This window comes from Apteryx mantelli, chromosome 5, assembly GCF_036417845.1.
Source record: "Apteryx mantelli isolate bAptMan1 chromosome 5, bAptMan1.hap1, whole genome shotgun sequence".
In the NCBI taxonomy this organism is placed as follows: domain Eukaryota; kingdom Metazoa; phylum Chordata; class Aves; order Apterygiformes; family Apterygidae; genus Apteryx; species Apteryx mantelli.
The window spans coordinates 7,150,342-7,159,145 of NC_089982.1; positions in this window are offsets into that span (position 1 = coordinate 7,150,342).

The window sequence follows — 8,804 nt, forward strand, 5'->3', positions numbered from 1 at the left end:
GAAAACTGCTGTCTACTACTTATGCCACAAACAGTTCTTACAGCAGAATTCTCCAGCTCTTTGTTTTTAGAGGCCTATCAAACAGCACAACTTATATATGTAATTAAAAGTTTCTTATATTTGTCTTGCTGGTTTTATAAACCTTTCACACCATAGCAATTGCTGTATTCTAAAGAAAGCATTTAGGGGAAAATACTTCAGACAATTCAGCTATTATATGTGAACTCAAAATGCCCTACCACAAGAATATAGTTACAGTGCGCTTTAAATGAGACATATGTCAAGTAATGAAGAGACCTTTCTTAACACTGAGTTTCTTTTATTATAATGCTTGAGGACTATGCATATTCCACCCCTTACAGGTGCTGCTGTTGCACCAGAAAGGTAATTCTTATGCTATTTTTAATATCATGTCTTTATGACTAGCTTAGAGACCAACCAGTGTACGCAGGCGATTTATGCATGACAGCAGAGCAAAATACGATATGTAACAGGGTAAATCATGAACGCAGCAGCCAGCAGCATACCATTCACTGAGAGACCTCTGCAGTTAATCACCGTTTCACCTGACACTTAGAAATTCACTTTGATCTCCCTAGCTTACTGACTGCAGTGCAAAGGTTTCTGTGGCCCTTTAGGACTTATTAAGCACTGAGTGAACTCCATCGGACTGACAGTCTCAGGAGGCACTGAGGATCTGTGAGCGGCTCATGCCCTATAAGCGTGTAAAAGCGCAGTCTCGTAGCCTGAGTCACACACGCAAAGGCGCGAGGGTGCTCCCTGAGGAGCCGAGCAGCGCTACCACACGAGTCCCTTCCCCCTCCCGCCGGCGGCCGTTAGCCGTTAACCGTTAGCCCTTACCCGCCGCGCGCGCCGCCCGCACCCCCGAACCAATCAACCGCCGCTCCGCCTCAGCCCCCCGCGGCGCCCAGCCTACCGGGGCAGCCTCGCTCGGGGGCCGCTGCTCCGCACCGCACGGCCCGCAGCGGCAGGCGGCGGCGATGAGGCGGCGCCGGCGCGGCCGTTGGCGGGGCGCGTGGTGCCCGGCTGCCGCGCGGCGGCCGTTGGCGGGGCGCCTGCTGCTGGCGGTCGCGTGTGGTGAGCAGGACTCGGGGTTAGTGGAGCCTTCTCTTCGCCTCCCCGGGAGGGGAAGGAGGAGAAAGTCCGCAATTTTCATTAAGCTCCAATGTGTATCCGGTGCAAGGTTATCGCTACGCCACGGCATCATTCTGAGCTGGGGGAACATATAACCTTCTACCCGCTTATCAGACACGTTTTCAGTTATCATTTCAAGACAAACAGTAAGGAAAAAACGACTGGCGTGCAAAGAATATTAACTACAGGCTAACAGATCCAAAGAGTAAGTAAAACAACTTTGCACCTTTTACTTTGGTCGTTATCATTAATCTCATTACCTGTGAAATGTTTACCCTGGTTTACATGAAACATATACAGCCCTGTTTGGCAATTCCTTAGTGCTTCCTGAATTGTGTTAGTTTTTATATGGGCTGATAACAACCGTGTCAGCTTTCACAGCAACAGGAAATGGAAAATTAACCGTAATTCAAATCCTTGCATCGCTTTTCTCTCTCGAAGATCAGCATTGCATACAAGTTGCAGTATATTAAAACCAGTTACTCTCCAGGCAACGAAAATGAAGTCTGGTATCCTTTTGATTTCTGTTCGTTTTTCTGCAGCTCTTCTCCGTGCACAAAAACCATCACTAATCTCAGCTCCTGCCAAGGAGCTAAGCTACTGCTGCTGGGTAGGAAAGGCAGCATGTGCTGCAGCTTCACTCAGATCAGCTGCTGCCAAACACCTGGAATAGTTAAGTTCTGCCTTTTTCCCAGTGTAGTTCAGTAATTTGAGTCTTTTTCTTCAACCAGGTTTTAAAGAAATGTGTTGGAACTTACTTAGCTAGGAAACTTCTACCACTCCTAGTATGGTTATGGTTCAAAAATATTCAAGGGTAATGACACCGATGGAGAAGCAGTATGAATACATACTCCTTTTTCCTGTAAAAAAAAATATTTTATTTGAAAGCAGTGCTGCTGTATTTTGCAGTAATACAGACTTGGGACACAGATACAGGGCAGAGGAGGAAAGGTAAAGGAGTAGAGGAGTAAAAAACTTAACTTTCTGAAAATACAAATCTCTTGTTCTTATTAGATTATCAGGAAATGGTTGCCTTATTTACAGAACTATACTGCCAGACAGATTCTCTACTCTAAAAATTAGAACCAAATATGAATGAAATCACAATTTGGTATTACTCAGGCATTTTACTAGTTCTTGAAATATTCTGATTTTGCAGTATACCAAAATGGGCAGACTTTCAAATTAACAAAATACATATATAAATAAAATAATGAATCTTGTTTTTGTTTTACAGTGCCATTTTGAGACCTGTCCTTAATGCAGTCTCAGGATTCACTGGCAGCGACAAATCTTCGTAAATGTTCAAGCAAACAATTTGTTCTACATCAACTGTATTTACTGTATAGAGACATCTCAGCAAGCAGCATATGACTACAAGATTTTGCTATGGATAGATTTAAGAACTCAAAGCATTCTAACTTGTTCCTATTCAAACCCAGAATCTGAGATATATATATTCAATCTTTATGGTACTTTCTTTGCTTAGATTAGGTGTTTTGATGTTCAGTGACATGACTTGTAGAGCAGAAATATTACTTGTGATATAAATCTGAGACTTTTGCCAGATGGCACATAGTCAGAGCAGATCAGCAAAATGAAAATCAGGTCTCTCAACATGGCAGTTCCAGCTGTACGTACTGGCTGAGCAAATTTGAATTTGGAGAGTTCTGATTTATATATTTAACAAATAGACTGGGTTAAGCATTTTATATTAACTAGATTAACATGCCAATTTACTTTACCCCTTTTAATTTACTCTTCTAGATTCTCTTCAAAATGATTTTGTTTCTTTTTAGGTGCCTGGATATTTTGGCTGCAAGGGAAGATCCACATGGGCCCTGTGGAAGTATTTTGATAGATGGAGCTCCAGAGCCTGCCAGCTTTAAATGTACCTCTGGATAGGTGGGACAGGTAAATACTGCCTTTGCTATTTAAATTCTATTCTAAGGGACACTTCTGAATTAAAATCAACTGAGACATTCCATGCGGACCTGCACTGAGATGTCTGACATGAAATTTACTGTGATAAAAGCCCTGTATATTGGTTTCTATATCATACATTGATATATTGATAATTGATATTAATTCCTGTCAGAAATCCCTGATCTGGGGGAAGCTCCTTTTTCCATATGACTTTACATTCTTGGCAACAATGAAATAAATGCCATGTTGAATAAAGGGGTGGCCTTTTCTTGAACTCTTCATGACAAAGAAAACCTTAAATTATTTAGTCTAAGCTATGAGAACTTGTTACATGACTGACCTGGAAAGTTATTACAAATTAAAATGCCAGTTTGCAATTGCAATTTAACACTTAAACATTTTTTTATTATGAAAGGGAAAGTAAAGCTGGGTAAGATTTCTTTTTATCTTCTAAGGATGATGTGGTGATGGGTGTGGAGGAAAAAGGATGAGCAGGGAGGCACTGCGGGGCGGAACATGGGAAGGTCGTAACGGGCGGAGCACTGCTGCCGGAAAAGAAGGTGGGGCTTTACAGCTTTATAATAGAGTAGGACACGTTTCATTAAACGCCATTTTGCCACTCCTCATATTGGTGTCTGTGTGGCGATGGTCCGGGGTCTGGGGGAAGGCCCCGTGCCTCCTCAGTAGGAGCGAGAACGGTAACAAGTGGTGACCCCGACGTGATACCGAGGAGGCGGCTCGGCCGGCGCAGGCGCCGGGAGCGTGAGGAAGGGATCCGGATCCGGAACCATGGAGGCCATATGTAAGATAGTAATGGCCTGCGCCAAGGAATGGCGGGCGCCGCTGAAGGCGGGCGCGATACGAGCGTGTGTAGAGAGGCTCGTAAAGGAGGGAGCGATTACTTCTCCTATGGAGATTCTGCGGGAGGAACTGTGGCTGCAATGCACAGCAGCGCTGGCGGAGTCCCCGATGAACGGGGGATCCGCGAGGGAGTTAAAGGCGTGGGGGCTGATAAGAATGCTCCTGCGGAGAGCGAGGGAGGAACGGGAGACGTGGAAGGCGGCTAGAGAGGCACTTAGAGGGAGTGGGGTACTCGTGGGGTCGACGGAGACGGAGGGAGCGGCGGAGGGGGCGGAGGAGACGGCACCAGAGGGGGGAGAGGAGCGGGTCGAAGAGCAAGGGGAGGAACAACGGGACGGAGGCCTAGTGATGCCAGCCGGGCTGGGAGAAGAGGATTCGCGTGCCCCTCCACCACACTACCCCTGGGACGAGTTGCGACAGGCAGACAGAGCAGGACAACCTTGCCCCGTCGCGCCCAGTGAGCCCGAGGGGGAAGGAGAAAGGGGGGAGAATGAGCGAGAGAATGAGCGAGGGAGAATACGAACACCGAATGAGTGGCTCCCCGGGGCACTCATGGTACCTGATAAGAGCTGGAATCAGGGCGAGTCAGCGGCCAAAGATGGCGCCGGGGACAGAGAAAGAGGGTGGAGGAGAGTCACCTTCGATAGTACGAGACGAGCCAGTGGGAGGGAACGGGTGAGCGAGGATGAGATGGACAGCCTTACAAGGCGGTTTCAAGAAGTCTATCGGGGGGGGGAGCGCGAGGGAGGCGTGAGAGCGGAGGAGGTGGAGGAGGATGTGGAGATAGGACTGGAGCAGGCGCTGCGGCTCATGCGGAGGCTGGAGAGAGAAGTACAAAAACAACAGCGGATGCTGCAGCGACTGGCCGACACACGATCCCAGGACGGTTCCAGTGGCGAAAAGCCCCGAGCCGAGTTATACCTGCCAGATTGGCAACTATCAGCGGGGGCGGTGACATTACGGGGTCTTAAACTCACGGCACCCCCTGAAACGCCGTCGGCGCTGCCGGTACGCCTGGCGCCCGGAGGGCTCATAGAATGGACGCCCATCGACCCAAAGGCCGTGAACCATCTATCGAAGTGCGTTGCGGAGCAGGGCCTGAAACACCGGGACACACAAGCGGCATTAGACACGGTGTTCTCAGCATCCCTGACCCCCTCCGACTGCCGAATGCTAGCACGCGCAGTACTGGCTCCCTCCCAGGTTCTCCTATACAAGGACATGTGGGTTGGCCGATTGCATCAGGAGTTGACTCTGGGAACTCGCGATCCGAATCATCCACTTTACGGGTCGACCCTGAATCGCCTGAAGGGGAGTGATAATGCCATGACCACTTCGCAACAGCAGGCCGCCTTACTGACGGCCGGTGAAATACGAGCCATCACAACGGCAGCGCGCGCGGCGTTTGAAGACTTAGCGCGCGTGGTGACAAAGACGGACCCATGGGTGGCAGTAAAGCAGAGGCTGACAGAGTCGTTCTCTGCCTTCTGCGATCGACTCTATGCCGCCATTGAGAACGCTGAAGTCCCCGAAGCGGTGAAGGCGTCACTGATGCTCGAGTGCCTGAAGAATCAGGCCAACGACGACATAAAAGAGATCATCCGCCGAGCCCCGAGGGACCTGGGGCCTACCCAGTTAATGAAGTACGTGCTGGAAGAACAGAACCGGTTGCCCGTGAGAGAGATCCGAACCGTTGTCGCCACAGCCATGGCGGCACAGGCCGCGGTCGTACGATCAAAGACATGCTTCGGATGCGGCCAGTTTGGCCACATCAGGGCGGCCTGTCCGAAGGCGCGTCAGGGTCCGAGCACCACCCATGCCCCACAGATGACATGCTGGGCCTGCGGCAGGCCGGGGCACCGGGCACGGGAGTGTCGCCGCGCGGCGCCGGGAAACGGGAGGAGGGGAGGCCAGTCGGGGACCCCTCCCCACCCTCAAAGGAAAGCCCCGGCCGCAATGTATACCCAAGAGGAGAGGGGAAGCTCGACAGGCGAGAGCCCAGAGCAGTGGCCCTGGTACTAGACTGCAACCACAGGCCCGGGGCCATGGTCACCCTGGAGAACCCCTGGGCCTATCCCCAGAAAACACGGCTCAAAATGTTGGTGGATACTGGGGCTGACGTCACTTGCATCCTGGGACGCATGTGGCCGAAAAACTGGCCGACGGACCAGGGAGGAAGTCTCACCGGGGTGGGAGGCAACGCGAAGGCGTACCGCTCGCGGTTCGCATTGAAACTCACCCTGCACGATCCTGACGTGGAACAGCACGGCGCGCCAACACAGGCGACAATCACACCTTACGTCACCGAAATTGCTGACCCGGTACTGGGCCGGGACACGCTCAGCCAACTCAACATCAAGATCAGAAATTTTTGATGGGGGCCACTGGGACCACCGCTAGTGAGATCAGGGCTATACCCTTAAAATGGAAAAGTGATGACCCAATATGGACTGACCAGTGGCCCCTGACTTCAGAAAAAATTGAAAGCGGCGCAGAAGATAGTGGCTCGCGAACTGGAGCAAGGGCACCTAGAGCCCAGCAATAGCCCTTGGAACTCTCCGATTTTCGTGATCCTAAAAAAGACTAAGGACAGCTACCGGCTATTACATGACCTGAGAAGGATCAATCAACAGATGTTTGACTTTGGACAGTTACAACCGGGACTACCGGTACTGACGGCAATTCCTGAAAATTGGCCAACTATGGCCGTAGACATCAAAGATTGCTTCTTTTCTATCCCGCTGCACTTACAAGATAGGGAGAGATTCGCATTCACAGTCCCATCGGTGAATAAGCAGGAGCCGGCGCGGCGATACCAATGGATGGTGCTCCCACAGGGCATGAAGAACTCACCTGCGATTTGCCAACGCGTTGTAGCCGACGCAATAGCCCCGGTACGAAAACAACATGCGAAGGGGGTCATGATCCACTACATGGATGATATCTTGATGGCAGCACCCAGCGCAGAAGTGCTGCAGGAAATGGCTGCTGACCTGAGGCGGTGCTTGGCTGCGGCCTCACTGGCGATAAACGAAGCAAAGGTCCAGAAGGGACCAGGCATTAAGTTCCTAGGGGCGGAGATTGGACACTCGCAGATAAAGCCGCTGCCCATAACTTTGAACCCAGACGTCCGCACCCTACATGACGCTCAGGCGCTAGTGGGGAGCCTCCAGTGGCTCCAGAATATGGTGCCCATAACACCGAGCCAGATGCAACCGCTGTACGAAATGCTGAAGGGCAGGAACCCATGGGAGGAGAAGCAACTGACCGCAGAGGCCAAGGAGACTCTGAAGAACATCTCTGAGATGCTGAGCCACCCATCGGTGCAGCACTGGGACCCTGCTGATAAGATCACGCTCTACCCAGTGCTGAACCGGCAAGGTGGCATGGCTGTGCTCGGACAAGGACAACCAGAGCGGATGCGAGTGATCTGGTGGGTCACGCCCACGCGGCCGGCTGGAGCGTTTGTGCCGCATTCCAGCCTCTTAGCACGAATGATCACTAAGGGGCGGAAGACATGTATCTCTGCATTCGCACGTGAACCGGACGCGATTGCCCTGCCTTTCAAGAAGGGCACCGATGCACAGACAGAGACCTTCGCCATGGCGATGGCCATGGAAGGATTTCCAGGAGAAATCCAGCATCTCCCGCGCCTCCAGCCGTTGAGGCACCTGGACATTATAGAGGTTGGCGGGCCTGCTCGAGTGCTTCCTACTCCGAAACCGGGGAACACCGTTTTCACGGATGCCTCCTCAAAGACCCAGACAGCGGCCGTCGCCTGGCAGCAGAATGGAGAATGGAAAGAGGCCACCTTTCGAGCGGCAGACGTCAGTGTTCAGTACCTTGAAGCCAAGGCTGTAGAAATGGCCTTGAGGATGTTCCCTGATGACCACCTGAATATCGCCACAGATTCCATTTTCACGTACAACCTGGTGAGACAAATGGCCACGCGGGGTTGGGCGGGCACGCCGATCGCCACAATGTTAGAAGACGCCTTGCAGGCACGGACTGGCACGGTTTGTATTACGCACGTCCGGAGCCACAGCAAAATACCGGGCTACTATCAAGAAGGCAATGCGGAAGCCGATAAGGCGGCCGGCAGAGTGATGACCCTGCGGGAGGCCAGGGACCTCCATGAGTGGCTGCACGTCGGAGCCAAGGCCCTGGCCAAGACTTGCCACATCCCCATCTCTGAAGCCAGAGGCGTGGTCGCCACGTGCCCGTACTGCTGCAGGCAGCCTTTGCAGGAGGGAGGGACGAACGTCCGAGGCCTGATGGCGAATCAAGTCTGGCAGACCGACTTTACTTTATGTCAGAGGCTCCGACCAGATCCCTGGCTGGCAGTCACGGTGGACACATACAGCGGCATGATCGTAGCCACGCAGCACAGGAAAACCACGAGCCGAGCGGCCCAAAAGCACTGGGCGTACGCTATAGCTGTGCTGGGGCTACCTCAGACCATCAAAACCGATAATGGATCCGCATTCACATCGGCGAGCACCGAAGGGTGGGCGCAGCGATGGGGAATCAAAATAGTCCACGGCATACCATACAATAGCACGGGGCAAGCCATAGTCGAGAGAGCCAACAGAACTCTTAAACAGAAAATTGATGTGTTGGGAGAGGGGGAGGGCATCCCCGAGCACTCAGCCATCCCCAGAGAGAAACAAACTGAAATTTTACAAAAAGCACTGTACGCCCTAAACCATCACCTCCGAGGGGAGAATAGTCATGAACCGGTAGCAAAGCATTGGGGAGGGACGAGCCCAACGGAGGGTCCCGAGGTACGGGTCAAGAATCCCACGACGGGGGAATGGGAGACCGGGTGGAGACTACTAACACAGGGCAGAGGTTATGCTGCG